The following is a 12,678-nucleotide window of genomic DNA, read 5'->3' as shown; positions in this document are numbered from 1 at the left end:
CGTTGTGAATGCACCCTCATGTGCTGCACAGGAGAACTTTGGGGAAGACACTTTTACTACTCAGAGTTACGACCATTCAGAAACCTCATTCTGGCCCATCCATTAGGATTCCATTGTCTGTTCCAACCAATAGCAGACCTTATTTCCACCCTATACGATCCTACAGTATACAGACCCTCTCAAAATACTGGAACAGTCAGCAATAGTTATCTTGACAGTAAATAATGGCGGAATATATTATAGGCCGGTTTACCATCCAGATAGCTCTCACTAAATCAGCCAGATCTCCTGGTTATAGTTTCCATCAAAGTACGAGATGCCCTTAAATTATATTGAATCTGAGCATTGCTTCATCACTCCGTTTTATGTTCCAAAATCAAATGTTATCTTCGAAGTTTTGTAGTATGGTCGTGATGGATGGTTACCGTAGTTTCTGCCAGACTGCTGTTCGCTGACTCAAACCCGGTCAATGGATTTTATTATTCTTAGTAAGACTTCTCTCGAATTGAAAGTTGAGTTGATGGTCCTAGAGTTTATAACATGTAAAAGAACCTTATCTCTAGTGACGGGTCCTGATTGTGATCAGTCATTATTCGATGTTTGAAAACACAGGTTATCACGGATTCCTTCGAATGGGAAATGACGCTTAAACTAGGCTATAATTTATTTTAAGTCTCATGAGGATGACGAATACTTCCTTATCAGGGCCTACAGTAACTGTTTATATAATCTTATCTTGTTGCGAATTTGTTATAATTTATGGCTTATTTTCTTGAATTATTATTCTGAAGAAATTAATAATGAAATCATTTAATATACAGGATGATTCACAAGAATTTACCGTCTCCTACGGAGCTTATTTCCGAAGACATTCTGAGCAAAAACGTCATATAAACGTGTTCTAATCTCAATATTTTCAGAGTTACATTAATTTGAAGTTGTTAGTAAAATCCTTTTTTTTTTTTTTTTTTTTTTAAGACTAAAAAATATCATAAATAGAGAATGAACTGTTCAGAAGTGTGATTTCTTTAATTCGCTAGTGTTCTGAAGCTAAAAATATGTTGTTAATTGCTTTGTACAGATTTTCTTTTTCAATTTTTAACTAAAAATTGCATCATTCTTACGCACTTATCACAAAAATTGTTACAAACCATACGACTTCAGAAACTTGATTCTTTACAGTTTAATTATGCATCCTAATATACGGTCTTAAAAAATTTACAAGAGTGGCGTGATTTGTAACAGTTGTTGTGATAATTGCGTAAGAAAATGTAATTTTGTAATTAAAAATCGAAAAAAAAAAATTCTGTACGAAGCAACTATGGAATTCACAACACGTTTCTAGCTTCAGAATATTAGCTAATTAAAGAAATGATACTCCTGAATAGTTTATTGTTTATCTGTAATATTCTTTTACCCTTAAAACTCAAGAATAATGGTATTTTACAAACAACTTGAAATTAATGTAATTCTGAAAATATTGAGATTGGGACAAATGTTTATATGACATATTTTTTGCTCAGAATATCTTCGGAAATAAGCTCCGTAAGCGACGGTAAATCCTCGTGAATCGCCCTGTATATTCAAATAAGAAGATGAACTTCCGTTTTCTGAATTGTATTTTAGAGATTTTCTTAATAATTCTTCATTTAGTCTTATATTGTACATATAGTTTAGGCAGATATAGGCTACTTAATATATATTTTTTGCAAATTTAAGAAAAATGCCTATATATATATATATATATATATATATATATATATATATATATATATATAGGGTAAACATTGGTAATTTCGTGGCAGTGGTTATTTCGTGACACTTTTTCTTTGCTCTTTTGTGAACTAACCAATGGTGTTACGAGATCCAAATTTCCTCCAAGGGATTGCATATGTTGCCCAGTTTCCAGAAACATACAGCTAAGCTTTGTGTGACTATTGTAGTTGCTTCAGTGAGCTTTTATGTTTGGAGAGAGCAAGTTTGCGTCGACTTCTCAGGCATACAAATTTTGTGGATGTTTGTAATTACATTACAGGCTTATTACTAAAGGTAAGCATATGATATTTGGTACAAAGATTTATTGTATCTTCATGAAATTTTAGGAAATGTTTTTGGAATTTTAGATACAACTGTAGTCGCTATATAGGCTTAGCTTTACTGATAGAAATCTTAGCTGTTTGAGGCGAAATTTTGTTGAGTATTAAGTGTTACAATTTTTAAAATAGTATAAAATGTATTACAATAGGAATTTTAGAAATCTGAAGACAAGATGTGATAACAAAAAAGAAAACGGAGACGCAATGGGTTCAGTGTAGCTTCTGTTTGATTTGTTATCATGCTAAATGTCAATGTTAAGTGCTAGATGACTTGCAAGAATTGTGACAGAAGATGGAACATGGCTCCACCATTTTGCACCGGAGACAGAGGCAGACAATGGAGTGGCATCATGCAAATTCACCAAAGAAATAGAAATTCAAAAGTACACCTTCGGCAGGAAACGTTATGGCTACTGTGTTTTTCGATTCAGAAGGACTCTTGCTTGTGGACATCATGCCACACGGAACCACCATTAATTCTGACTGGTATGTTGCAACTCTCAAGAAACTTCAAGTTCGACTGAGTCGTATTCGACGACATCGGGAGAAGCAGGATGTTCTGCTATTGCACGACAACGCACAGCCATATGTCAGTCACAAGACCACAGACCAGATTAGAAAACTCGGAAAGACAACACTGAAACATCCACCTTACAGTCCTGAACTGGCACCGTGCGATTACCATCTCTTTGGTAAACTGAAGGATCCCTTCGCGGAACGAGGTTAGAAGATGACTCCCTTGTGCACGCTGCTCAAGAGTGGCTCAGACGTGTTGGTCCAGATTTTTACCGTCCTGGTCTACAGGCCCTCGTTCCTAGGTTACGTAAGGCATTGAAAGGGACAGGGATTATGTGGAAAAGTGACGTTTTGTTCCTTAAGGATGCATCTACATTCTGTGAAAATAGCAAAGCTGTAGGATAAAAATATAATTTTTAAACAAACGTTATGCATTACTTTTGGAGTTACCCTAGTAATAGTAAAGTCCGTAATAAAAGTGTTCACCCTTTCAGGGCAAAGAAGATCCCTTTTCAATTTCAATTTTTACTTTGATTTCATTCTTATTATGTGTTGATATGTATTTCTATGTTTTCTTGTTATGAATATTAGACGGAATTACTATGTTTGAAGTCTTGTAACAGTAAATGAGAATTTCATTTGACTTTAATGAATTTTTCCACAATTCTTCTACCTCTCACGAAATTATCAATGCAATATCACGAAATTACCAAGGTTATCACGAAATAACCAACCTTTCAGCTTAAGTTGTAAAAGTGGTTTTTAGCACATATTCAAGAACGTATCCAATCTTTTATGTTTCCATATTTGTGTAGCAAGTTATCGTCTTTTAGATGAAAAAATCGGAATAAGGATATATTTACACATTTGCATTTTAAATTAGTTTTCATGAAATTATCACGAAATTACCAATGTTTACCCTACTTGTAATAATTTCTAATGTTATTTTTTTCTATATTCGAGAATCTGTATTTAAAAGCGATATAGGATCTAAATATTAAAATATATTAGGGTAAGATGTCCTAAAACTGAGACATCCAAAACTTTCCAAAATATGATACAGCCTATTTTTTCACAAGAAAATAAGGTTTACTTATTCAAGATATTCAATGTTTTATTAATGCCATCATGGTTTAGAATCACTTAAACATAATATATGTTTCTAAGTAAGACTGCGCTTTAGAGATATAAAAAATAATTATGATACTCTTATTTTCTGATAAACAAATTGAAAAATGTGTTACATAATTTGGCAGCATTATGAAAATTGACACTTTATATAAACCGAATGAATGTTACAGATACAGAAAATACTCGTAATGTTCTATTTGCCGGAATATTCATAATTGTATTTATGTGTGTGTGTGCGTGCGTGCACTGCAAGTGGGCAAACACCCGGTGGCAGTGGTAACTTAATTATACTTACTTACTTACCGGCTTTTAAGGAAAACGGAGGTTCATTGCCGCCCTCACATAAGCCCTATCCTGAGCAAGATTCATCCAGTCTCTACCATCATATCCCACCTCCCTCAAATCAATTTTAATGTTATCTTCCCATCTACGTCTCGGCCTCCCCAAAGGTATTTTTCCCTCCGGCCTCCCAACTAATACTCTATATGCAGTTCTGGATTCGCCCATACGTGCTACATGCCCTGCCCATCTCAAAAGTCTGGATTTAATGTTCCTAATTATGTCAGGTGAAGAATACAATACGTGCACTTCTGTGTTGTGTAACTTTCTCCATTCTCCTGTAACGTCATCCCTCTTAGCCCCAAATATTGTCCTAAGCACCTTATTCTCAAACACCCTTAATCTATGTTCCTCTCTCAAAGTGAGAGTAACTTAATCACACACATTAAAAATAATACACAATACAATTAATACACAATAATTACAAAATTCACAATCATTACAATTAATAATAATATATAAAGTAACCTAATCAATAATTGAACCTAATTTTCCATTACAACCTAACCTACATAAGTTTCACATTGGTACTGATAATCTTTCACTTCACTCTTTGCACTGGCACTATGACACATTTCACTGATACTTTAGAACACATTTTACTGACACTATTTTTATAACATATTTCATTGAAACTATACAACACATTGTATAAATTATCACTGATCGAAACTATTCATTGCCACTGTCACTGACTTACCTCGCTTTACTGATACAACAGTTCAAATAAGAGAAACAGTTACACCCTTATTATTCCCTAGAATCATACTTATAATCGTAACTATATTAAACTGAACATATTTCTAGTCTAAAATCCTCTTACAAGCTATTTTAAATTAATTTACAATTCAAATCAAGGGAATAACTAGAATACAAGATTAATTATTGAGCAATTAATATATGCCTTAAAATGATACATCGTGTTTCAAAATATGATACAGGTCATTTCAAAAAAATGATACATTGGAAATGCTTTCCTTTCATGCTAGAATACAGTTTCCGTCTGAAATGTGAATTTTTTGACCCATGGTCACAGGTAATAACATCAGGAGAATATGGTAAATTGGTAAGTGAAAAAGAAAAGACCGAAAAGAAAATAATAGTGGGTAAACAAAAGAAACAGAAAGCCACAGTAAAAGCGAGAAAATTAATTTAAAAAGAAAGAAAATTAAAGAGACTAATTCAGAATCTGAAAAAGTGATGATAGTCTCGAAGATATTGATCCCTTTGAATGTATCCTAGATCCTGTTACCATTCTGAATCCAGTAGATGTGGTTGAAGGCGATTACATATTAGCAAAATTTCAAGGAGAGAAGAACAACTCATACTGTTAAAGATATGTCTATACGGTACTAAAAGAACCAGATAGTAACTTGAAATTTATGGCTTGATACAGACATGTCACTTGGCAAAAAGGGTAATGTAATGGGAAAACTGCAAATTCCTTATGTAGCTAGTGGTGTGGGAAATATCAGACGTGGAATTTGTTTTCTATTTGGTGATCCCATTGATGTTTATGAAAAATAATAAGTGATGATTCGGATTTTTGTTTGTTTGTATGTATTTTTATGACCAGGAGACTTGAACAAAATTTTGAAAGGTGTTATCAGCAATTTTACTATCATAGCCTATTATGTTAAAAACAAGGCATACAAAATATGGACTTTTTTGTATTGTTGTAATCTATGTTTTATGTTAGACTATAATTAATGTTCTGAAAATAAAAGCGACAGAAAAAGTCCAAACATACATAGGCCTATGTATCATATTTTTAACCCCCGTCTCATTTTTAGGACCTCAATTTGCTATCTACAATATTTACATGGATATCCTATATGTATCGTTTTTCAGAACAACTATATCTTTTTAGGATTTTCGGTCCAAAATATAGTACAGCATTTTTATTTTTTCTAGGCTTGCTCTGTAACTATGACTAACTAATTAGAATTCCATTAGTTAGAACATTATCTTGCCTAATTAAAAATATTTTTTTTTGCACAAGATACTGCAATTTGCATCAAAATAACTTTAAATTTTGTGGTTTTGTATCGTATTTTCGTATTTAGGACACCTTACCCTACACCTTGCTTCAGCGGTTCACGTATTTGTAAGAAATGGGTTTTCAACTGGGGACTATTATCCACTGTAATTCAACAGCGAAAACCTGAAGTCGGCAAAAATTGAAGAGTTCATAGTCATTCTGGGCCAAACAGGCCAAACGCCGAAAAGTATATTAAAAACGTAGGAAACAAGGGTTAAAATTAAGTGATGACTATAGTTTAATGAAACATATAGCGCAGTAATATAAATTATGCACTAAATGATTTGTTAATCTTCATTAAACTATAGAATTCACTTAACTTTAACCCTTGTTTTCTCCGTTTTTAATAAGTGGCGCTTGGCCCAGTATGGCTCTGAACCTTTCATATGCACGTAATATGATGTATAATGGTTTACGCCTATCACAAGACACTTCTTGACATAGTAGAATATAATAATTCAGTATATTTTATATTTTACTGCTTATATTTTTGTAATAAATAATCTTATGGAATAATAAAATCTAAGTTCTGTTAAATATTCGTAAATAATTATATTTTGATCTAAAAATATAGGCGTATTTAATAAGATGTGAAGCCATTCTAGAGGCGGCCGTTAAATGTATCAGTTAACGAGTGATGTCTTATGAATTATGTAATCTTATGGTTAATTGGTCATAGGTTATATCAATAGCTATCAGGGTTTAGGCCATTTGGCCTGTTCCGTCTCAGGTAAAAGCTGGTCTCTCCATCGCTTCTTCGGGCGTCCACGATCTCTGTATCCAAGGGGTCTGTAATTTAATAATCTCCTGGGTAGTCTATCATTCGGCATCCGTAGAACATGCTCATGCCAGTTGCTCCGATACTTGTGGATTGTCTCTGTAATGGCTGCGATATTTAGTTCTTGTCGGATGTCTTCATTATAAGTTATTTATGGTCATAGAGAGTGTAGCCTGCTAGTGTCTTAGTAATCTTATCTCAGCTTCTTCTATTCTTTTCAGTTGACTAGTTGTTAGAGTCCAAGTTTCTGATTCATATAGCGAAGTTGGAATGGTCAATATTTCTAGAATTTCAAAATTGTGTCTTGCCGGACCTTCTTAAACAGTGTATTTGTAACCCATTCTGAGGAGATTTTACTTACTCGTTATTCTCAGGAGAAACAAAGCCGGACTGATTCATAGGTTATATTTAAATTAAAATATAATTATAGGCTTTCATGGTTGAATACCCAAAAACTACTCGTAATTTTGCTAAAATGTAATTATTCTTCAGTGTAACAATAAGATTAATCGACGTTTCTTTTATATCCTTCCCTTTCATTGCGCTTTTGAGAAGATCCATGTTTCTGAAACGCAGAATGAAGCTGAAATAAGTCGGATTTAATGAAGATATATTAGAAAGAGTGAGTAAAGAAAGAATAAATGCTGAAACTGACTTTCCTATGTCCTGTGTGTTGCTTACATTCAGGGGAGTTCGAAAACTTATTGATTGCCCCTTGCATCTCGACAGAAAGGGAAGTAGAAAGGGAAATAGATTTCCATGTTAAAATCCTTAACATTATTTCATTCGAAGGGGAAGGATAACCGCGGATTCTGATAAATTTAGAATATAAAAAGGAATCTCGTCACTGGATTGGAGACCAAAACCGCGGATTCTGATAAATTTAGAATATAAAAAAGGAATCTCGTCACTGGATTGGAGACGAAAACCGCGGATTCTTATTAATTTAGAATATGAAAAAGGAATCTCATCACTGGATTGGAGACGAAAACCGCGGATTCTGATAAATTTAGAATATAAAAAAGGAATCTCGTCACTGGATTGGAGATGAAAACCGCGAATTCTTATAAATTTAGAATATAAAAAAGGAATCTCGTCACTGGACTGGAGACGAAAACCGCGGATTCTGATAAATTTGGAATATAGAAAAGGAATCTCGTCACTGGATTGGAGACGAAAACCGTGGATTGTGATACATTTAGAATATGAAAAAGGAATCTCGTCACTGGATTGGAGACGAAAACCGTGGATTCTGATAAATTTAGAATATAAAAAAGGAATCTCGTCACTGGATTGGAGACGAAAACCGCGGATTCTGATAAATTTAGAATATAAAAAAGAAATCTCGTCACTGGATTGGAGATGAAAACCGCGGATTCTCATAAATTTAGAATATAAAAAAGGAATCCCGTGATTCAATTGGAGACGAAATTAATAGGCCGTTTATCGCCTTTTTATGAATATGATTGTGATTTATTGTGTTTCAGATCTTTTTTTGTAAATAATATATGACTAAAAAAGAAAAACTTTCAGTCGAGCTTCTTTCCCTTCCATAGTCACGCCTTTTGTGAAGATTATAGTTCTGGTACATAGCACAGAGTCGGAAAACCATAATTTCACGGAAGTTAATTTAGAATCATCGCTCTTCTCAAGGAAGTTTATTTTATGTTTCCCGTGAAATATCAAATTATTTCTCATTTCTGACGTTATAATTACCAATTTGGCCTATATTCTTATAATGATTCCAACCTATCGAGACACAACGTAGACTATAATTTACATAGTAAAATACCAATTACATAAATTGTGTGTAATGCTTTCAGACATATATCGGCTTTAAAATCTGTTTAAAGTCAGGAAAGTGTCTTATTAGGGAACTTGATCTTATCTCAATATACTGAACGTGTTTCGTAAATTTCGTAATTATCTAACTCTGTCTGTGTAACCTACGTACTCAACTTAGCTTCAGTAAATCAATTAGTGATCATAAAATAGTCGTTACATTTGAACCTTAACATCTCTGTTCTATTAAAATGTCAATTTGAAGTTAATCTAGAAGAATATGTTTAAGAAATTTCTCATGAAATTTATTGTACGTATCTCGAAGCATTAGACTGTTGGTTGTAACGCAGTAGCAATAAAACTCGTTACTACGGGAGTGTTGTGAGGTTATTGCATTGACGTAGTCGAGTGATTAAGTAAAATTAGTCCTCGAAATCGTAATTGAACATCTTAGAAATTTGGATTTTATTTGTAGGCTTTTGTGGCCAATTAATAATACAAAATCATTTGTTACGCTTAATTTCTTCAGACATTTTGGCTAAGAGAAAATGAAATAGGCACATTCTGAGTAGTTCAATATTGAGGAAGAGCTGCATGGTGTTCCACAATTAAAATTCAAGCCAGCAGCTGTTAAATCTGGAGCATATTTAGCCAAATAGCTAGAGTGTCGGATTCTAACGTTTAAGACCATTATTCGAATACTGTAAGACAAAGTGCAATTTGTGATGGATAAAGACGGTATTAAGGATCGAGGAGACGGCCTCCAGATATGGAGGGTAGCTGTGAATATATTGAATAAGCAGTCGCGGACAGCCAATGAGGGGTGGTCCTCCAGCTTGGGAGTTGGGCGAAGGGCTAACAACCCATCACCGTAAAAAACAGCTTGTTACGAATCCTTCAAATAAGCCTCGGAATGGGGCTGATTCTCTGGCACGACCACAGCAAAGGAATAAGGTTATGAGATTTGGTACTTGGAATGTTACAAGATAACTGCACGCATTGTTTTCTTCACCTGACATAATTAGGAATATTAAATCCAGACGTTTGAGATGAGCAGGGCATGTAGCACGTATGGGCGAATCCAGAAATGCATATAGAGTGTTAGTTGGGAGGTCGGAGGAAAAAAGGCCTTTGGGAAGGCCGAGACGTAGATGGGAGGATAATATTAAAATGGATTTAAGGGAGGTGGGATATGATGATAGAGAATGGATTAATCTTGCACAGGATAGGGACCAATGGCGGGCTTATGTGAGGGCGGCAATGAACCTCCGGGTTCCTTAAAAGCCAGTAAGTAAGTAAGTAAGTAAAGACGGTATTAAAACATTTATGCTGTAGAATTCACATCTCCATTCCATAATTTCAAACATTTTTTATAATTCACTATTACCATTATCATTGTCATCCATTTGTTACAAATGGCTTTTAGAGAACCCGAAGATTCATTGGCGCCCTCACATAAGCCCTCCATTTCTTCCTATCCAGAGCAAGATCAATCCAGTCCCTACGCTACCCTATCCCATCTCCCTCATATCGATTTTAATATATCCTCCTATCTATGTCTCGGCCTCCCCAAAAGTCTTTCTCTCAACTAACAATTTGTACGCATTTCTGGATTCACCCATACGTGCTACATTCCCTGCCCATCTCAAATGTCTGGATTTAATATCACTAATTATATCAGTTGAAGAATACAATGCGTGCAGCTCTACGTTGTGTAACTTTCTCCATTCTCCTGTAACTTCATCCCTCTTAATTCGAATATTTTCCTAAGCAACTTATTCTCGAACACCTTAACCTCTATTCCTCTCTCAAAGTGAGAGTCCAAGTTTCACAATCATACAGAACAACCGATAAAATAACTGTATTTTAAATTCTAACTTTCAGTATTTTGAAACCAGACTGCATGACAGAAGCTTCTCATCCGAATAATAGCAGGAGTTTCTCATATTTATTCTGCGTTTAATTTCCTCCCGAGTGTCATTTATATTTGTTACTCTTGCTCCCAGGTATTTGAATTTTTCCACCTCTTCAAAGGATAAATTTCCAATTTTTATAGTTCTGTATCGTACAATATTCTGGTCACGAGACATAATCATAAGTTATACTTTGTCTTTTCGGGATTTACTTCCAAACCTAACTCATTACTTGCTTCACGTAAATGTCCCCCATTATAAAGAATAAAATGAATTATTATTTTGCCGTGGCTTTGGATTTGACGGTGAACTGCAACACATTAACATAGCCGGCCACATTTAGTAGCCTACATTGAAATAGACTGGAAAATATTTTTTTTCAGCTTCAGAAATTGCAGAGTTATAGGCATAACGCATGTGGTGTAACCATTATCATAAAAATATATGGACTTACTGTGTTTCAATTACAGAAGATGAAACTTTTTCTATGACAGCAGTTTTAAGTAAATAGGCTACGTCTAGGCCTACTATAATAACTGCTGCATTTTATTGATGATTTGACATAGGCTTACTTGAATAGTATATATTATTTTAATGTACCGAAGTACATATGATATTTCCATGCAGATATTCTGCGTCATCATACGATGAAAGAGTAATGGAACGGAGAAAAATTCTCTCCGGCGCCGGGACTTGAACCCGGGTTTTCAGCTCCACGTGCTGATGCTTTATCCACTAAGCCACACCGGATAAAACACCGACGCCGGTTAGAATCGTCTCAGATTAAGCTCCAACTCCTGGGTTCCCTCTAGTGGCCGCCCTCTGCACTACGTCATAGATGTCTATGAACGCAGGACCGAAGTCCACACATGTGCTGAGGTGCACTCGATATGAGTGACTAGTTGGCCGGGATCCGACGGAATAAGCGCTGTCTTAAATCACGAAGTGAGTTGGAGCTTAATCTGAGACGATTCTAACCGGCGTCGGTGTTGTATCCGGTGTGGCTTAGTGGATAAAGCATCAGCACGTAGAGCTGAAAACCCGGGTTCAAGTCCCGGCGCCGGAGAGAATTTTTCTCCGTTCCATTACTCTTTCATCGTTACTTGAATAGGCCTAACACCAGGAAATAGCCTATCTTCCTAATAAGACGACCATTGCTTACATTTATTAATCTATATGTTTAAAGATGTGGGACGGTACTTCACACTGCATGAATAGTGTTTTTTGTCGTAATACTTTTATCTCATATATAAAACAATATCTTTACAGAAATTGAAATTTAGGAACCACCATTCTAACGAGCCTAAGTTGATATTAAACTTGAATATTATAAAATAGTACTCACTACTCTTACAACTATTTTCTTGCATTAAAAATGTTATTCAGTCTTTAAAAATATAGCGTTCTCAAGTTAATATATTTATCAGTAAACGGTTGACGAATTTATTATTTTTCTTATTTTCAAATAAAGCCTACCTACCATATAAATCTGTGATTACACAGGGTTGCGAAATTAAATTTTGATTCAAGGCTTTTAATATCGAAGGGTGATCTTAATTAATTGTTGGCTTCTGTTGAAGGATCTGAAGTCAGATTTTGCCTATTACGTTTTTTTATAATGATTTGAAGAATTGTCATATTTATAGCTCGTCTCCTGGCCTGTAACACCGAGTACAGCACTCCACTATGTGAAATGATTAAAAAAACCGAGTTGCTAGGCCTACAGAGAATTTATAAATTTGTTAAACTTTATCTATAAAAGACTGTAGAGCTATCTTTCACCATTATCTACCTACATAAAATAAGTAGTATATATAATTTACGTAGTAGACCTATAGGCCTAACGTATAACCAAACTAAAACCCTAACATATCGCTTGGTAAATTAGGGTTCTTTTGAGCGGATATTTAATAATAATATTTATAGCTCCATTCATGCAATATTACTTACGGCTTTTAAGGAACCCGCAGGTTCATTGCCGCCCTCACATAAGCCCGCCATCGGTCCCTGTCCTGTGCAAGATTAATCCAGTCTCTATCATCATATTCCACCTCCCTCAAATCCATTTTAATGTTATCCTCC

General features: G+C 34.7%; 1 non-coding gene across 1 annotated transcript; it reads right to left on the bottom strand.

The window, feature by feature from the left end:
- Nucleotides 1-11,274: 11,274 nt before the first annotated feature.
- Nucleotides 11,275-11,346, bottom strand: TRNAH-GUG (transfer RNA histidin (anticodon GUG)). Its single transcript has one exon. It is a non-coding gene; the product is annotated as a tRNA-His (tRNA).
- Nucleotides 11,347-12,678: the final 1,332 nt, after the last annotated feature.

The sequence above is a fragment of the Periplaneta americana genome, chromosome 2 (assembly GCF_040183065.1).
Source record: "Periplaneta americana isolate PAMFEO1 chromosome 2, P.americana_PAMFEO1_priV1, whole genome shotgun sequence".
NCBI classification, from domain to species: domain Eukaryota; kingdom Metazoa; phylum Arthropoda; class Insecta; order Blattodea; family Blattidae; genus Periplaneta; species Periplaneta americana.
The sequence above is the reverse complement of the archived record's forward strand: the minus strand, read 5'-3'. Positions and strand labels throughout refer to the sequence as shown.